This window comes from Ambystoma mexicanum, chromosome 13 (genome assembly GCF_040938575.1).
Source record: "Ambystoma mexicanum isolate Mex_15411 chromosome 13, UKY_AmexF1_1, whole genome shotgun sequence".
Lineage (NCBI taxonomy): Eukaryota > Metazoa > Chordata > Amphibia > Caudata > Ambystomatidae > Ambystoma > Ambystoma mexicanum.
The window spans coordinates 647,921,216-647,934,561 of NC_090938.1; positions in this window are offsets into that span (position 1 = coordinate 647,921,216).

A 13,346-nucleotide genomic window follows, 5' to 3' on the forward strand; every position below is an offset into this window, starting at 1 on the left:
GTGCCTAATAACGTGCCTTGCCTGATTTTAGAAGTGTGCCAGATAACGCGCCCTGGTAGAATTTAGAAGTGTGCCTGATATCTTCTCTGTGCAGAGTTGAATTGGCTTGCCTAATATCCTCTCTGTGCAAAGTAGTGTACCTAATTAGCGTGCCTTTGTTGAATTTAGAAGTGCGCCTAATATCCTCTCTGTGCAAAGCTGAATTTTAGAAGGGTGCCTAATAGCGTGCCCTGGTTGAATTTAGAAGTGTGCCTGATAGCGTGCCCTCCAACTAGTGAAGTGAATGGAACGAATAAAATGGGTGGAATTAGTTAAGTAAATGGAACGTGTGAAGATGACGTATGTGGATGGATGATGCCTGGAGTAAGGATAACATGGGTAGAACGAATGAAAGGAGTAGTGCATAAAATGGTGAAGTGCATAAAATGGTTGAAGTACATGTAACGGGTGGGAGTGCATGGAACGGGTGGGAGTGCATGGAACGGGTGGGAGTGCATGGAACCGGTGGGAGTGCATAGAACGGATTGGAGTGGACAGAATGGCGTGATGTACATGGAATGGTTTGGAGGGCAAGGAACGTCTGAAAGAGCATTGAAAGGAACGGACTGAGTGCTTGAAACGCTCATAATGCACAGAACAGTCAGAATACATGGAACGGATGAAGTTCATGGAACTATTGGAGTGGGCGCGATCTCAAGCACCTAAAGTAAACCACCATATTCACATCTCCACACTTACTCTCTTCTTTACACCACCACTCAAATAGAACACAGCAATACTATGACACCATTCGGTATAGCTGTTCTCATACCAACATCTGCTTCATACTCCCCATCACTCTAACTAAACACTGCTGGTTACACACACCCCAGCCAGGCGTTCTCCTCAGGCCTAACGCAGCCACAATCGGTCTGGATAAATCCTGCCAGAACAAACACATACTCTTGACCTCTCAACCACCACACCTACCGCTAAGAAGCAGCTATTACACGAATGCCACGCCAGCTGCACACATAGCCGGTGCTCACACCTTTGACTCTCTACTCTCTCTACTGACTTGAACTTCGGTTCCCAAGAGCGTTCAACCTACCAGCGGACATAAGGCAGTATATAAATGCAAAGTAACATAACATAACATAAAATATGTATATGTGGAGGACCTCATTGATGTGCTGCGGTTGCCGAAGCTGGGGGAGGACTGTCGGGAGGAACTAGAGGCCCCTATAGAGGAGTATATTCGTTGGCCGATTTGCACTATGAGGAGAGGTGCAGTGCCGGGTAGTGACGGACTCCCGGTGGAGTTTTATGAGGTGTTTGCTGACCTCCTGGTCCCGCAACTCCAGAAGGTTTATGAGGAGGCATTCCAGGGAAGTTGCCTCCCAGAATCAATGAGGGAAGCGGTGATTACGGTGATCCTAAAAGAGGGGAAGGATCCGAGGGACTGCGCGGCATATAGGCCCATTTCCTTATTAAATGTAGATGGGAAAATCCTAGGGAAGAATCCTAGCTGCGTGGCTGGCGACGGTTGCGCCGAGTTTGATACACCCGGACCAATCTGGGTTTATTGGATGCAGGAGTACACCGGGTAATATTTCCCGGTTGCATTATGTGATGGATCTGGTGAAGTCGCAAAGGCGCAACATGGCTATAGATCATTTGATGCCATGAAGGCGTTCGATTCCCTAGAATGGAAGTGGTTGTTTCGGGTGCTGCGGGAATTCGGGTTTGGGGAGAACATCTGTAGGTGGTTGGCTTTATTGTATACTAAACTGCTAGCGATGGTGAGGATTAATAATTGGGTGTCGGGGACATGGGAGTGTGAAAGGGGGACAAGGCAAGGGTGTGCAGCCTCCACGAGTTTGTTTGCGTTAGCTTTAGAACCGTTGGCGGAGTTCCTGCGGCAGGAAATGTTGGAGGTTGGAATCGAGGTGGGAGGGCAAAGACGAACAAGTTTCTCCTTACCTGATAACGTTCTTTCGATGGGATGTTCCTCCGACGTATTCCTTATCTATGATATTTGTATCTCCAGCTTGCTGGCCTCGGAAGTCTTAGTTACTTACCTGTAACTGTATTTCTCCAGCATTGGTATCTTTCATAGATTCAGATGCTTGAATATTCCCCGTCGTCAGACTGGGAATCCTCTGTGATAATTTAAATAATAATAATTTTTTAAAAAAAAAAATATATATATATATATATATACACTGTCACCTAGCAGTGCATGTACATAGCCCATTATAGCCTATGAGCCACTTCATTGTGTAGTCCCTCCACCTCACTTTGGTCCTTTATGGCCCCAGCCAATGAGGTGGCAGGGCTTAAGCTCCGCCCCCGGCAGCCATCTTCAGATTTTGAACCGTAGAGATTACAGTATGATGGATGCCGAGCATAGGAGCAGCCTCTTAGGGGAGGCGGGCGGGCGCATGTGAATCTATGAAAGATACCAATGCTGGAGAAATACAGTTACAGGTAAGTAACTAAGACTTCTCCAGCATTGGATCTTTCATAGATTCAGATGCTTGAATAGAATACCAAGCAGTTAAAACATGCCACCATTATAAACAGATATGCATAATTACAGAAAAACATATTTCTGATCAAACCTTTACCATGCAGCAACACAACGGTTACATACTTCGGGAAAGGTGGGAAAGGAGGCTGGTCCTACCTTATACAAAGAGATGGCAGAGCACTGCCTGTCCAACTGCAGTTTCTTTGTTGGTATCTTCAGTCAGGCAGTAGTGTTTCGCGAAAGTATGCAGAGTGCTCCACGTGGCAGCTCTGCATATGTCTTTCAAGGCCACCCCTGCGTGAAATGCTGTTGATGCCGCCCTTCCTCTGGTGGAGTGCGCAGACGGCGGTCTAGTTAAAGGGTCGCCTTTCAACTGATGACAGTGGGTGATGCAGGACGATACCCAGCGTGCCAGGCTTTGTTTGGATATATGTTGGCCCTTGGTACGGCCAGAGAAGGAAATGAATAGCCGGTTTGAGGAGCGGAACTCCTTGGTTCTTTGCAAGTAAAACTTCAACACCCTAGAAACGTCTAGAGAGTGTAATGTCCTTTCCGCTTCCGAAGCGTGATTCTGGAAGAAGGTTGGTAAAACAATGCGCTCAGTGAACGACATCTCCGAAAGTACCTTGGGGAGGAACTTCGGGTGAGGCCTTAAGATGACGCGGTCCTTCTGGAACAAGGTAAACGGAGGTTCCGAAGACAAAGCTTGCAACTCACTGATCCTTCTGGCCGATGTGATGGCTACCAGGAAGGATGTCTTCCAGGACAAGAATTTCATATTGCATCTATGTATGGGCTCGAAGGGAGGTTGCATGAGGGCTGTTAAGACGGTGTTGAGGCTCCAGTCCGGAACTGGTGTAGGTGTAGGCGGATAAGTACGCATCAGTCCTTTCAGGAAGATCTTGATCGCTGGTAAGGAGAGTAAGGCTTGCGTCTCCGCGGTTACTGTGTAGGCCGCTATGGCTGACAGATGGACCTTGATAGAGGACAGTGAGAGCCCTGATTTAGCCAGGTGCAACAAGTAAGGCAGAATTTGATCAACCGAGGCCGTGAGGGGATCGATCGCAGAGGTCTCCCACCATTTGGAAAACCTGGTCCATTTTCTGGTGTAGGTGAGTTGCGTGGACGGGGCTCTAGCGGCCCTGATGATATCCCAGCATTCTGATGGTAACTTTAGGTGCATCAGTTTACGCTGCTCAGGAACCATGCTTTGAGGTACAGGCTCCTCGGGTCGTGGTGGAGGACCTTGCGGTTCTGTTGTGTCAGTAGATATTGATGTGATTTGAGACGAATCGGGGTTTTGCAGGATAGATGTCTCAGCGTCGGGTACCAGACTTGCCGTGCCCAATCGGGTGCAATAAGAATCAAGGAACAATCCTGTTCTTTCACCCTGCGAAGTACCCTCGACATGAGGGGAATGGGTGGGAAGGCGTAGAGGAGCTTCCCCGACCAATCCACTGAGAACGCGTCTCCCAGCGATTGGTGCTCGGGGTATCTTGACACAAATATCTTGCATTTTTTGTTGTTCCTGGTGGCAAAAAGGTCGATCTGCGGATGGCCCCATAAGGCAAATATCCGTCGGGTTTCTCTGTCGTCCAACTCCCACTCGTGTGACGCTGTGTATTCTCTGCTTAATCTGTCCGCTAGGACATTGTCCACTCCTGGAAGGTGCTCTGCCCTGATCTGTATCCCGTAGCGCAAGGCCCATGCCCATAGCTGTTGGGCTTCTTGCAACAGAATCTGAGACCTCGTGCCTCCCTGCTTGTTTGTATAGTGCATGGAGGTCGTGTTGTCTGTCTGGACTGTAAGAACTTGACCAGCTATAACCGGTAGGAAGGCTTTCAGCGCCAACCTTACGGCCCTGAGCTCCAACACGTTGATGTGGAGCTGGGACTCTTGTGCCGACCAAGATCCCTTGGTTTGGAGGTCCGCAAGATGAGCGCCCCAGCCTGATAAGGAAGCGTCCGTCCGCAGCAGGAGGGTCGATGTCGGTGCTTGAAACGGCATTCCCTGTAGAAGATTCCTCGGAGCGTTCCACCATCGAAGGGCCTTGTGCAACGTCGATGGAATCTGGACAATGTCTTCCCAGCATCCGAAAGCTTGTTTCCATTGGTGGTCCAGAGCTTCCTGAACCGGCCTCATGCGAAGCCTGCAGTTCGGTATGAGGAATATGCATGATGACATCATGCCCAATAGGGATTTGTAAGAGCGTACAGATGTTGTCTCTTTCTGTAGGAAGTTCGAAGTTAAGCGTAGAATCGCTGCTATTCTCTCTGTGGATGGTCTCACTCTGGGAATGCTGGAGTCGAGCTCGGCTCCCAGGAAGAGAGCTACCTTGCTGGGAACGAGGCAGGACTTCGTCTGGTTGATGGAGAAACCTAACTCTTTTAGGAGGTTGACCGTCCTCGACACTGCCGAACGAGCCTTTGCAGCTGAACTTGCCTTTATCAGCCAATCGTCCAGGTATGGAAAAACGTCCGTTCCTGCTCTCCTGAGACTTGCCGCTACCGGTGCCAGGCATTTCGTGAAAACTCTTGGCGCCGATTTTAGACCGAACGTAAGCACTTGAAACTGAAAGTGGAGCCCTCCCACTGTGAACCTGAGGAACTGCCTGTGTGCTGGATGGATCGGAATGTGGAAGTATGCATCCTCCAAGTCTAAAGTGGCCAAGAAGTCGTGCTTGTTTAACCAAGGTAGCACCCCTTGTAGAGCTACCATCTTGAAAGTTATGCACTTGATGAACTTGTTGAGAGCCCTCAGGTCCAAGATGGGCCTCCATTGACCGTTTTTCTTTCTGACGAGGAAGAATCGGGAGTAGAAACCTTTTCCCCTCTGAGAATAGGGTACTGGTTCTACTGCTGCCTTCTGGAGCAGTTTTTTCACTTCGGACATGACCTGTCTTAGCATATGCACTCTGCGGGGAGTTGGAGGCAGGGAAGGAGGTTGGTCCAGAAATTCCAAGGTGTGACCCTTTCGGATCACCTGTAACACCCATTTGTCCGATGTAATTGACCACCAGCGCTGGAAAAACTGGCTCACCCTTCCCCCCACCGGGGCGTGGCGAAGGGGGGGGGAGATTGGTCGTCAGTTCTGCTTGCCTTGCGACTTCCCTTGGGCGGAGCCACGTCTGCCTCTATGGGCGTATCTGTTGGATGCCGCCTTGTGCTTTTTGACCATAGGAGGAACGACTGTATCCCCTGAACTTGGAAGATGAACCTCTAAAGGGACGAAAAGACCGATGGTCCTTACTTTTGTCCTTTAAAGAACTGATGGCTCTGGCTGTGTCAGTGTCTGTCTTGATTGCCTTCAAATGGTCGTCTATCTTTTTCCCAAAGAGATCTTGGCCGTCAAATGGCATGTCTAGTATCTGCGCCTGAACTTCAGGTCTAAAGTTAGTAGCCTTCATCCAGGCCTGCCTTCTGAGCACTGTGCCGTGCGCCATCTGCCTGAAGCCTGATTCGGCCACATCAACTGCTGCGTCGATCATGTGATCCGATGTTGCTTCACCATCCGCGATTATGGATTTTGCCTCCTCCTGGAGCTCTGGTGGTAATTGTTTCGCCAAGTTAGACATGCGGAGCCAAAGCTCGCGATCGAATCTTGCGGTCATGGCCAGTGCATTACCCGCTCTGATTGTAAGTGATGCAGAAGATGATACTTTTCTGCCCATGGCTTCCAATTTACGTCCGTCCTTATCCGGTGGTGCCGACAACGGTGAGGAGGGGTTGGCGAGTTTCTTTCTGGCCGCCACTGTAATAACTGAGTCTGGTTTCGTATGACCCCTTAAACAAAGCGGTGCCGAATCCGGAGCTTTATATTTCTTTTCTGGCCTGGACACCAACGCCGGAGTCGATAAGGGCGTAGATAGGATCTTGGATCCGGAATCCCAGATGGTATCGAGGAGGGGAATTGTGGTCACTGTCCTCCTTCGTTTGTCCCTGTGCTCATAGAGCACTGATTGCCTTTCCTCCGAAGAAACCTGAATTTTAAACAGTTCTGCGGCTTTACCTATTATGGTGTGGAAAGAGACGAGATCATCCGGTGGTGAGGCCTTGCCCGGCGAGTCTCTCCTCCTGGGCTTCTCGACGACGTAGTCATCCCAATCACTGGGTGCGTCTGGCTCCTGAGTTATTTCTCCTTCTTCTGGTTCCGAAAATTCACCAAAAGGATCCTCCTGCCAGTCTGATACCGAGATGGTGGACGGTACCATGGTGGGATCTACGTCCGGAGATCGCGGTCTGTGCGATGACTGTGGTGACGGGACTCTTGTAGGTGAAGCACTGTGGGTGCTGCTCCTCGGTCTTCGAGCAGGTGATCTCATCCGTTTTTGCGGTCTACTCCTGTAAGGAGAGCAACCTGATGTGCCTGGAATCGGGGATGACTCTCTAGGAATGGGATTAATCGGAATTTGCTTCTCCCTTTGCCGTTTGTAAAATTCTTCTACAATCCTCTGCACGGATAACATGAGCACCGGGTCATGAGGATATTCGGATTCTCCCGTGGACGGGTGCCAAGGAGGGCTGTATTGTTTCGGTAAGGGACCGATGGACTCTTCCACCACTTCCGCATCAGAGAATTCTTCCTGAAGAATTATATCCGGAAGTTCTGCCATGTGCCCCAAAGGTGAAAATTGCTGTACCAGAGGTTCAGTTACAGTATTCTTCTCAATGATATTGCTTGTAATGACAGGAGCTTCAAGAGTGAGAGGCAGTAATTCCTCTGTAACTGCCGAAATTTGCGGTGCCTCTGAAGGCGTTATGGATGATGTTATCCTCGTCGACGACTGAGATTTTCCCGTCGACGAGGGCTTTGCCGCCGACTGAGATTTTCCCGTCGATGACTGAGATTGTCCCGTCGACGAAGGCTTCGCTGTCGACTGAGATTTTCCCGTCGACGACTGAGATTTTCCAGTCGACGAGGGATTCGTCGTCGACGACTGACATTTTCCCGTCGACGAGGGCTTCGTTGACGAATGTGGAGTGTGTTCCGTGGACGACTGCGTCATGGATGAATGCTTCGTGGACGAGTGGTGTTTCTTGCTCGTCGACGATTGCTTCGCGGTCGGCATGTCCGATGATGATGATCTAACTGTCGACGATGTCTTAAGCGTCGTCATCGTCGATGCTGGTTTCGTCGACGGTATGGCCGATGACGGGCCTTTACCTTTCCCTTCATTCGTGGGCGGTTTACCCGCCGACGACTGCCCCCCCCCCGTTTTTTGCAAACTCCTCCTTACCTCTGGAGGCAGATTTTGCTGACTTTTTCTGGCTTGATAGGTCAACTGGAGGCAGAAAGGGTATCAATTCCAGCTTCCTCTTTTTGGATTTGGGAGAGGAACTCCTTTCCACTGAAGAGGCCCTTCTCTTTGAAGTTTGCCTCTCAGATGGAGTGCTGGATTGGACAGGAGCTGTTCTGACAGACTCTTCGTCCGAAGATTGATCCCTGGATTCCAGGTATGAAAGGAGTCTTCTATGCCTGTCATGAAGGGTCTTGGTGGAAAAAGTTTTACAAATCTCACATTTTTTAATGTCATGTGGGTACAGACAATAAATGCAATGCTCGTGGGGGTCCTTGTAGTAAACCAATTTCTTCTTGCACCTCGTGCAGTCCCTGAACAGGGAAGGCTTCCTGACAGCCTGAGGTGCCTCCATTTCTGAAGAGAAGTTCAGTCGACGATTTTGAGAGGAAAACAACAAGTTTTGCCACCAAGGTTAATTGGAAAGAAAGCCCCTAAGAAGGGGAACAAGATGGAATATATTTTACAAATATATTCCACACAAAAGTAGAAAGAATTTGAAAAAGCTCAGAGAGCTTGAGGATTCCCTGTGTCTGATAGACTGCGGTGAAAAATCTGAAGATGGCTGCCGGGGGCGGAGCTTAAGCCCTGCCACCTCATTGGCTGGGGCCATAAAGGACCAAAGTGAGGTGGAGGGACTACACAATGAAGTGGCTCATAGGCTATAATGGGCTATGTACATGCACTGCTAGGTGGCAGTGTATATATATATATATATATATATATATATATATATATATATATATATTTAAAAAAAAAATTATTATTATTATTATTTAATTTATCACCGAGGATTCCCAGTCTGACGACGGGGAATATTCAAGCATCTGAATCTATGAAAGATCCAATGCTGGAGAAATTTTTTTTCCAGCAGAGGGCGCTGTGCGTCGACGTCCATCGAGTAGGTGTTCCTCGACAGCCACCGTATCGACGCCGACGTCATCATGCCTATAAATGGCCACGCGCAGCATCCGTTGCTCAGTTCTGTTTTGTAGAGTAAGGTAGTTATTGCATGAATGGTTACTACCCTTGAAGGAGCGTAAGCTGCAACCACAAGGGAAATGTTACTGCGGGGATGGATGGGAGGGGCGATAAGGAATACGTCGGAGGAACATCCCATCGAAAGAACGTTACCAGGTAAGGAGTAACTTGTTCTTCGAAGGGATTGTGTCCTCCGACGTATTCCTTATCTATGATAGACTCCCATAGCAGTGGTATGTGATTGGAGGCGGGAGTAAGAGGTGCCATATTACTCTTTAAGAATGAACAGAGTGTAACACAGCTTTGCCAAATCTAGTCTCTTGACTAGAGGAGGAATCCAGGCTATAAAATGTGGTAAAGGTATGTGCGGACGACCATGTGGCAGCCGCACATATGTCTCTAATTGGTACCCCTCTTTGAAGAGCTGAGGAGGCTGCGATACCCCTGGTCGAATGAGCCCTTGGATTTTGAGGGGGCTCTTTCCCTGCCAGTTTGTAGCATTCCAGAATGGCTAAAATAATCCATCTGGAGATGGTTTGTTTGGTTATTGGTAATCCCAACGTATGTCCTGCGTAACCTACAAAGAGTTGGTCTGCTTGTCTAATTTTAGCAAGTCTACTGATATAAAAACTCCAGGCTCGCTTAGGGTCCAGCCTGTGTAGTCTCTCTTCCTCTTTCCCCGGATGGGGAGGAGGATAGAATGAAGGTAAAGTAATCTTCTGAGTAATGTGAAATTCAGAAACTACCTTTGGGAGGAAGTTAGGCTTCACCTGTAGAACGACTTTGTCCTTGTGAAAAATTGTATGAGGAGGTTTACACGATAGGGCTTGCATCTCGCTAACCCTTCTAGCAGATGTTAATGATACCAATAAAACAGTTTTTAGGGTGAGAAACTTCAATGAACAGGAGTGGGGTGGTTCAAAAGGAGCACCCTTTAGGAAGTTTAAAACTAGATTTAAGTCCCATAAGGGAACTTGGAATGGTCTTGGAGGGTAAACATTAGTTAGACCTTTCAGGTATTGTATTAACAATGGAATTTTGAAATACGATGGTTCCTCTGCAGTGCACTTAAAGATCGATAGCGCTGCAAGATAGCCCTTAATAGTGCCAACTTGAAGGCCTGAATTTGCCAAATAAAGTAAGAAGGATAACACCGCAGGTGTACCACATGAAAAGGGTTCGATATTCTTTTCTCTGCACCAGCTGCAAAATGTATTCCAACGGCAGCGGTATAGAGTTTTAGTTGCTGGCCTTCTGGCCGAAAGCAACACCTCCATGACGTCATCTGGAAGGTCCCAATCCTTGTACCTCAACCTTTCAGATACCAAGTGTGAAGGTTGAGGGTCTTGATGGCTGGATAGAGAACCTGACCTCCCTTCTGCGAGAGAAGATCCTCTCTGTACGGTAGACAAATTGGAGGATGGATGGACATGTCCAGAAGGTCCGGGTACCACGTTCTCCTGGCCCAATCCGGGGCAATTAGGATCATGGTCTTCCGAAACCTTCTTAACCTCCTGATCATTTGAGGAATGACAGGGACCGGAGGAAACGCGTACAGAAGTGGGAACTCCCAGTCCACTACGAACGCGTCTCCTAGAGCTCCTCTCGGGGGAAATTCCCTTGAGCAAAATCTGTCGCACTTCCTGTTGATACTGGTGGCAAACAGATCCACTTGAGGGGTTCCCCAAAGGGCGAAGATCTCTTGAAGGACTTCCTGAGCTATCTCCCACTCGTGGGAGACTGTGTTCTGCCTGCTCAGAGCGTCCGCTGTCAAGTTCTTCTCTCCGGCTAGGTGAATTGCCGATAGAGAGATTCCTTCCTGAATTGCCCAAAACCAGAGCTGAATCGCCTCTCTGCACAGTGGCAGTGACCCTACGCCTCCTCTTTTGTTGAGGTGGTGCATGGCCACTGTATTGTCCGTCATTATCAGGACGTTTCTCCCCCGTACAGACGGCAGAAAAGCCTTCAGTGCCAGTCTGATGGCTCTCAGCTCCAACAGGTTGAGGTTTAATCTGGACTCCGATGGAGACCAACGACCGCTGATGGTCAAGTCGTTGGCATGGGCTCCCCACCCCGTGAGTGAGGCGTCTGTGACTACTGTTAACTCCGGCCATGGGTGCCAAAAAAGTTCTCCTTTCAAGATGTTCTCTGGGGAGGCCCACCATTGAAGTGGGCTACCTTGTCCGGAATCCGGAGGAGATCTGTCATCCTCCCTGAGAATTGTGACCACTGAGTCCTCAGTACCCACTGAAGGGATCTCATTCTCAGGCGAGCCTCTGGCACAAGGGATATGCAGGATGCCATAAGGTTAGCAAACTCAAAAAGTCGTAGGCTGGGAGACGTTGGGCATTTTGAAATCTGCAGAATATCTTGAGCCCTCACCTCTGGTGGCGAGGCTTTTCCCAGGGACGTGTCTAGGACTGCTCCAATGAACTGGAGTCTCGGTGATGGTATGATCTGTGACTTCTTTAAATTGAGGGAGAAGCCCAGCTTGTGAAGGAAGTGGCAGACATAATCTAGTTGGATCTGAGCTTGTTCCGAAGAAACTGCTCTGATCAACCAATCGTCCAGGTAGGGGTAGACGTGAATCCCTTCCCTCCTTAGACTTGCAGCCACAACCGCCATTAGCTTGGTGAAGACCCTCGGGCGGAGGTCAACCCAAATGGCAGAACTCGAAATTGATAATGAGAGTTGCCAATTGTGAACCTCAGGTACTTCCTGTGCTTGGGATGGATTGGCACATGGAAATAAGCATCCTGAAGGTCCAGAGATACCAAACAGTCCTGAAGCTGGAGGGCCTGAAGGATCTGAGAGAGAGTTACCATCTTGAACTTGTCCTTCCTGAGGAACTTGTTCAATTCTCGTAAGTCCAGGATGGGTCTCAGTCCTTCGTCTTTCTTTGGTATGAGAAAGTAGGGGGAGTACCAGCCCTTGTTCCTGTCCGCTACAGGTACCGGTTCTATGGCACCTTTCTCTAGCAGGTCTACAATTTCCTGCAAGAGGAGCGGATCCGGCACTTTCAGAGAGCTGTTCCCCGGTGGATGGCTCTGAGGGACACGTAGAAAAGGCAGGCAGTAACCTTGGGCAACTGTCTCCAATGCCCAAGCATCTGACGTAATAGCCTGCCATTCCGTTAGATGGTGAGTTAACCTGCCCCCTACAGGTGTCTTGTGATGGGAGACCTCAGAGTGGTTTGGGAGCGGCTGATGCAGTTGCCGAAGGTAAAGCGGCTTCTGCTCCTGCTGATGCGGCTTTCTTTCCTTTACCCCGTCCACCACGGGTAAATTTTCCTTGGCCTCTTTGCGCCGGTCGTCCTCTGCCTCTTCGATATGAGGAATAATAGCGAAAGGACCTTCCTTTCCAAGAGGATCCTGAGGGACGAAAATTAGTTTGGCGGATTGCAGCTCCTAGTGACTTGGCTGCTGCTTTAGATGTTTGCAGTTTTTCCAAACTGTCATCCGCCTTTTTACCAAACAGGGAAGAGCCGTCAAAGGGCATATTTAAAAGTCTGGCCTATACGTCAGAAGCAAAGCTGGACTTTCTCAACCACGCATGCCTGCGGATTGTGGTACTTGCCGCCATGGCCCTGCTGATACTGTCAGCAGAATCAATGCCAGTTTGAAGGGACTCACACATTGCATCTTTACCATCTCTGATGATATTTAAAAATGTGTCCCTTTCTTCTCCTTCCTGGAGGCAGTCAGCCGCTGATGAAGCACACTCCCAAAGAGTGTGGCTGAACCTAGCGAGCGTACAAGTCGCATTAATAGATTTTAAAGCCATTCTACAGGCCGAGAAGACTTTATTTTTTATCATCCCTATCCTGTGGAGCAGTGGGGTATGCAGATGTACTGCCTGATGAAGTTGCAGCCTGGAACACCAGACTCTCTGGAGTAGGGTGCTTAGATAGGTATTCAGGGTCAGCAGCAGATACCCTATATTTCGCTGACAACTTCTTGTTAACCGCAGGCACAACTTCAGGAGTTTCCCAGTTAGTTAAAATCTTTCTTTGTAAAGCAGAATGAAAGGGAACCACAGGATCCTCCTGTGGACCTTTGTCCAGAATATCTGTGAGGTCATCCTGTTGAAAAACAGGTGAAGGCGCAGACCAACCCATGAACTCCATAATTCTTGACATTAGGGTTCTATAAGGGGTTTCAGCATGTTCCCCTGGGTCTGGTTTGACAAATTCCACTTCTGGGGAAGTGTCTAGGCCACTTGCTTCCTGTAATGCATCCTGAAGGTCTTTCAACCTTCTTTCCTCAGAGGCAAAAGTCTCTGGTTCAGGTGATGTGGTCCTCTGCAGCCCAAAAGCCCTTTCTTGATCAGAATCTTCCCTTTCTTCATAAATTGAAGTTAAGGGGGGATGCTCTGGCCTGTGAAATGGTATAAAACCCATCTCTAAAGCAGAGGGAGCCATCATCAGTGGCCTTGAAAAGGTCAATGTCATCGACGCTGATGTAGAAATCCTCGAAGGCGCCGACAAAGGCGTCGAGAAAACTGGAAGAGGCCTCGAAGAACTCGAGAGGATCGGAATCCTGCTCGAGGATGTCGATG